This window comes from Bufo bufo, chromosome 5, assembly GCF_905171765.1.
Source record: "Bufo bufo chromosome 5, aBufBuf1.1, whole genome shotgun sequence".
Classification (NCBI taxonomy): domain Eukaryota; kingdom Metazoa; phylum Chordata; class Amphibia; order Anura; family Bufonidae; genus Bufo; species Bufo bufo.
Genome location: NC_053393.1, coordinates 127,338,066 through 127,345,151, shown reverse-complemented (window position 1 = coordinate 127,345,151; position 7,086 = coordinate 127,338,066).

Genomic DNA, 7,086 nt, shown 5'->3' with positions numbered 1-7,086 from the left:
CAGAGGACTGCCGCATACTGGATGTTTTTCCCTTTTCACACCATTCTTTGTAAACCCTAGAAATGGTTGTGCGTGAAAATCCCAGTAACTGAGCAGATTGTGAAATACTCAGACCGGCCCGTCTGGCACCAACAACCATGCCACGCTCAAAATTGCTTAAATCACCTTTCTTTCCCATTCTGACATTCAGTTTGGAGTTCAGGAGATTGTCTTGACCAGGACCACACCCCTAAATGCATTGAAGCAACTGTCATGTGATTGGTTGACTAGATAATTGCATTAATGAGAAATAGAACAGGTGTTCCTAATAATTCTTTAGGTGAGTGTATATAATAGATTGGCAATTTGTTTTAGGATCTGCACCCGGCCATGGGAATTCCATTACTGATTGTGAAAGCTTTTCATGGCTGTGGTCAATTTGGAAGTATAGCAAAGTGTTTAGAAAGAGCTCAGGGCCTGCTACCATCATCATTGTTCCTGCTCTTGCACAGCTATTGGGTGAAGACTACACTGTAGTATACCTCAGAACTGTGCCTGTTGCTGCAGTTTGTACTGCAACTCTCATCATCCTCAGTAAAAACATAATAATTATGTTATCTGTTTCAACTGAACTGAGCCTGATTATTGACTCAATCATCCATCTACTAGTCTCCTGCCTTGTACTCTGCTAACTGTCTACCTTCAAGGGCACCCCAAACACCATCAGGTAGGAGCCTCAATACCACATAGTGCCCCGAAGGAAGAAATGATACTACCTCCATTAACTGGGCACACAAAAGTGAGGCCTGCCACTATGAACTTTGAGTACTACTACCCATCTCAGGCCCACAAACACCATTCCTATCCTCTCTGCCCTGCGCCTCCCCTACAGCTCGATGCACTTTGTTTTACTCATTATTTACTAACCAACCTGTTTCTTTTATTTTCACAAAGATCGTTATGGGACCCAATCTAACAGAGACCTAGACTTCACTGGATTAGTCTTTGTCGGCTCATCGGGTCACAAACCCAGTGGCAGATATTTAGGCCAAGGATTCAATCGTTACTTTCCTTACTCAATAAGGGTGGTTTTATAGGGGCCCAGAATGATGATGCAATGATGCAGTGATCAGCTCTCATTCAAAGGGACTTCACAGTAGGCAATGAAAACTAAAAGGGGAATGAACGATTGTAAGTACGATCGCTTATTCCTATTCAGTTTACATACTGTTGGCGGCACGTCCCGTTTACATGTGGTGATATGCTACCAACCAAAAAAGATCTGCTCAGACCACAAAAGATCCTTTGCTTGTTTGTCAGGGGTAGGTAGATGCTTATGATCTTCAAACAAATGTCCCTATGTACATTAATTCCCTATTATCCGCATGTATAACAGGTCCTTAAAATTGTATTAGTCAAACTTAGACCACTAAGGCTACTTTCACACTGGCTGCAGCAGGGTCTGGCAGGCTGTTCCAGCGGGAGAAAAGCCTGTCGGATCCGTGCTAACGCTATCCCACCATGCCACCGGAAGTTCGCCTCGGCCCCATTCACTATAATGGGGGCAGTCCGGAAGTCCGGCCGCAGCACGGCAAACAAGCCGAGAGGCGGCCGGACAAAAACCGCAGCATATTGTAGTTTTTGTCCGGCCACTTTTCAGCATGTTAGCCGTGCTGCGGCCCAACCTCTGGCCCGCCCCATTATACTGAAAGGGGCCGGAGCGGACTTCTGGTGGCACGGTGGGCTAGCGTTAGCATGAATCCGACAGGCTGTTCCCCCACCGGAACAGCCTGCCGGACCCTGCTGCCGCCAGTGTGAAAGTAGCCTAAAGTAGGTTATAAGACGACTTTTGGCCAGGTTTTTATTAGATATACCAATTGCCCTCAACCATGAGACGGTTATATAAAGAGTAATAGCTGGTTTTGAGCAGTTGTTACTATCCTGGCTTTCTTACTAGTATAATGAATGAATCAATATTTTCATGGCATGAAGGCTAAAAAACACTCAAGCTGCTCCTCTAACTTTGTGAACATAGGTTTCAGTATCCTCAAAGGGATCCATCTGAACAGAAGTTGATGAATATGGGAATGCCTAGCCAACCAGACCGTAACTTTAGCAGTCCCTGAGGACATATTACTCTGTCATTTGCGTCTGATGTCATGAAGAAAACTGTGGGATCCCATGTTACTGAAGCATCTGCTAACATTGCTTCTAAGACAAAAATGTCACCATAATATGATGCTGCATGGAGGGATGATAGGACAGCATGAGGTGCTGCCGTGACCTAGTAATACAGTATGTAGTCATGTGGACCCTATGTGCCTCTATACAAGCTCTGTTGTGTGTAGGAAGCCTAAGGCTGACTAATGTGATGTAATTGTGGGGTAACCACAGAATGATTTAAGCAGATTTCATATGCCTTCCTTCATCACCATCATCTTCGTCATTAATGAGATACAGAACTAATGCCTGGATTTTGGAAGGATTGTAATACAGTAGTCATTGTTAAACAGAGCAGTATCCTGTGGGGCTGATCTTCAGGCAATGCAGGTCACAGAGAACAGCCGAGCGGTTTTATCATGTAATGAATGCGTGAAATAGATTTGTCATAGTGGGCTCTGAGACGGAATAGCTGTCAATGCCTTTTTGTTCTAGTAAAACAGCCAACATGAGTAGTTGAGTGACTGCAGCATGGTCATATTGTGAGGTTTGTGCTAAGAAGAATACTTAAAGGGAACGTGTTAAAAATGCACCTATTGTTCAAATCAAGTTTTTACTTAATAGGGTTATCCTGTAATTATTATTGCTGACCAATCCTTCAAAATCCTCCATGAAGGCTGCAAAACCAAGCACAGCTGCTATACTATGTATGGCGCTGTGCTTGTTGAGCTGCTTGGAGCTGGCTGTGCTCCTTAGAGCTCTGGGGAGTGCCGGGACTTGGACCCCCGCCGATCTGATAATGATGACCTATACAGAGGATAGCGAAAAATAAGAATGGCACCGGCAGCATCTCACATCATCCAATCTTTTATTGCGACCTTAAGACAAATACAGCAGCAACGTTTCGGCTGAAATTCAGCCTTTGTCAAGCCTAATGACATCAACATTATCACACATATATATACCCCACATAAAAACACACCCCTTCAAGTCACCAATGTTAATCACTGTTCATCTCATGTGTTCATCCTAATAGGTTATTACCTTCCACCTGGTTATAGACATACTACGGCGATGTTCGTCATGTCGGCGTTGTCCCATGTGAAGTGCGCAGCGGCGCACAATTGCACTTACTTGGTAGGATGTATCAAACCGTGTCCATGGAAACTTCCATCGTGGTCTCCCCCACGTATATCAAGCTGCATGGGCACTGTATCATGTATACCACATCAGTGGATCTATATGTATAATGTCCTCTGATTTTAAACAGCTTGCCGCTATAAGGGTGCGCAAAACCGTCGCCTTTCATGATGCCACTGCAGTTGCAGCATGAAAGGCAAGGGAAATTGCCACTCTTCAATGGTGCCAATCTCTTCTGTCTCTCCATATCTTTACCCCCTATATCCGCTTTTACAATTTTGTCGCGTAAATTCGGGCTTCTCTTATAAGCCATCATTGGGGGAGCTGAAAATTCAATGACATTGGGTAATCCTTTATGCAAAATTTGCCAATCTTGTCTAAGAATGGCAGCAATGGCAGGCGACGGTTTTGCGCACCCTTATAGCGGCAAGCTGTTTAAAATCAGAGGACATTATACATGTAGATCCACTGATGTGGTATACATGATACAGTACCCATGCAGCTTGATATACGTGGGGGAGACCACGATGGAATTAAGAGAGAGAATCAATAAACACAAAAGTACAATAAGAAAGGGTGCATTAGATAAACCGGTTGCAAAACATTTCATTGAACATAATCATTCCATAAATCAATTAAGATTTCGTGTTATTGACAGTGTAGGATATCTGAGACGGGGTGGTGATAGAAAGAGAATCCTGAGAAGAAAGGAACTAAAATGGATTCACACCCTGAGGTCCCTTCAACTATTTGGCCTTAATTTAGAATTTAACGTCACGTCCATTGATTGAGATGGGTAGCTAATATGTCCCCTAGGTATTTGGACATCTTGTTTTTATAATGTTATGTGTAAAATAGTCCCACGTGATCCATCCCTTACTCCTTAGGATAGCCAGTTACCTTTAAATTCACTGATGTGTTATTATTCCATGAATAGGGGATTTATATAATGTATCTACAATGTATGGTAGATGTATACATCATATGTGTTTAATCATATACCTTTTTACCCATTACAATCGGAGTTGCTTTATGTGATTTATTGATGGATGCATTATAGGCTATATGACCATGCCAAATATGCGATTTCTCTTGCCCATGTCAATCGGAACTGTCCCATGTGATTACTTGATAGATTGATCTAAATAAGTTTGTTTCATTTGAGCTATAGGAATGATTCTTAAATATGCGTCCCCGTCGCCATGGCACTGAGGAGGTCGCATTGCAGTGACGCCGCACGTGAGTGTTCGCGTGATATGATCATCGGATGCACAAGGGTGCGTCTTGATGACGTCTGTGGACATGATACGTGATGACGTGCGTCATGTGGTTTTGGAGACAGCCGATTGGCTGCATGAATGAGCGCCGTCAGTTTCCATGGACACGGTTTGATACATCCTACCAAGTAAGTGCAATTGTGCGCGGCTGCGCACTTCACATGGGACAACGCCGACATGACGAACATCGCCGTAGTATGTCTATAACCAGGTGGAAGGTAATAACCTATTAGGATGAACACATGAGATGAACAGTGATTAACATTGGTGATTTGAAGGGGTGTGTTTTTATGTGGGGTATATATATGTGTGATAATGTTGATGTCATTAGGCTTGACAAAGGCTGAATTTCAGCCGAAACGTTGCTGCTGTATTTGTCTTAAGGTCGCAATAAAAGATTGGATGATGTGAGATGCTGCCGGTGCCATTCTTATTTTTTGCTTATTATATGGCCTGTTGGATCAAGGGTCAACGGTGAGGCTGTTGCATCGTATTTTTACATCGACCAAGGACCGCATAGTGCTGCTTCTATTTACATTTTACTACTATACAGAGGATAGGTCATCATTATCCAACACTGGATAACCAATTCCTTTAAACATATTTTTAAAGATTTTTAGGTGGTTATTTTTTTTAAATTTTCCATGTCACTATATTTAAAAAATACTCAAATCCTGCAGTTTTCACAGTGGCCACTAAGTCTTATAATAGGCACCATTTCTTGGTCTGTACAGATCACTTTTCAGCAGTCATCTCATAATCATCACAGCAGGGTAGCAGGATTATAATGCTAAATATTATACACAGAGGGAGAGAGGGAGAGAGGTAGAGAGATATTGTATAGATAACACAGGATCCACCATTCCCAATAGGGGATATCACAGCTTATCTGCTCCCCCCTGACCTGCATCGAAGTCAATGTGTCCCCTCCAGTTTTCCAGTTTATTGTGAATATGGCCCATATGACATATCTCTAAATGCTATCAACAACATCTAAGGCAAGATGGCTGCCTCCATAATCAGGAAATAGAATAAATAAAAAAATCTACAATCAGACAATAAAAACAGATTAGAAAAAGAAAGATGTGTGTAAAAAATTATATTATTATTCCCTTTAAAGGGGAATCTGTCACACCGGCAGAAAGTTGGACCACCTCATTCCGATTTCTGTCCTCCACCTTCCAGTGTACTACGCCTTACGAGGCTGCAATAAAAACATGTCTACGATGCTACTACACACCGGATAGGCTTAGCCACATGTATCCGGCTGTTTCCCCATCATGTTGGCGAAATTGTGGTGGAAGAGGAACACTGCTACATATACTGTGGTCATGCCCGAAGTTAGACTCGCTATGGTCTGGGGTTTTCAACCTTGCCTCACGATTTAGCGGGATATACATTGAGAAGTCAGTGTTCTGGGCGCTCTTTTTAATGGGAATGCAGGATATTCCGGTAACACATCGAATTCCTATCGCTCACCTGTTTCTCGCTAAGAAATTAGCCATCACCAAACACTGGAAAAGTACCACTATCCCCTTAATAGCAGAAATACTTAATAGGGTAAACTCTACATGCATGTACGAGAAACTGGCAGCGCACAGAGGCCATTGGTACCCTAAATTTATGAAACACTGGGAAAAACGGCTAACGTATTCTCCACAAAGGCCTAGCATCCAAAACGCCTAAGACTACCCAGATACAGCAGAGTTGTATGGTTTTCTAGTCCGTTATTTTTTCTTTCCCTTTAGTATTTCTTCCCTTTCTTTACTTCTTTTAATGTTTATTTACCTGTGCTGTTCTGTTATTCACAGATGTGAATACAATGACACCAGCTTTGTCAATATTTGATATGTATGGTGACCAATATTATATCTTTTATACTGAATGGAGGATATATCTATATATCCAAGTCTGTATACAAATGACATGATACCGATTGGCACAATTTTTACTGTTTGTTTATGCTTGTTATATACAAAACTCGATAAAAAAAGATTGAAAAAAAACAAAACTGAATCTATCCCCAGTTTAAGGTAGTAGGGTGTATACCCAGTAGAACAATGAATAGTGTTATTGTAAGTATACATCAACTGAGGCAATAGAGTAGGCCAATCATTTCTTGTAGCAGGTGGGACCGCTCTTAACATCTCAATTAGAGTTTTGTTCATTTTTTCACAAAGCCCATTGCCTTGGGGATGGTATGCTGTGGTCCTGATTTTCTGACAGTTGTGAAAGGTACACAGTTCTTTGAAGAGTTGCGATTCAAAGGCAGATCCCTGATCTGTAAGGATTCTCTCTGGGCATCCATATGGCAACAAGAAATATTTCCAGAAGGCATCTGCAGTTGTTTTTGCGGTCAAGTCTTTTACAGGCACGGCTACAACAAATTTTGTGTAATGATCAATGATGGTCATAGCATATGTGTAACCTGAGCGACTTGGTTCCAACTTCACATGGTCAATTGCTACTATTTCTAGCGGTGTTCTGCTTACAATGGAATGTAAGGGTGCTTTTTGGTCATGTTTCTCAT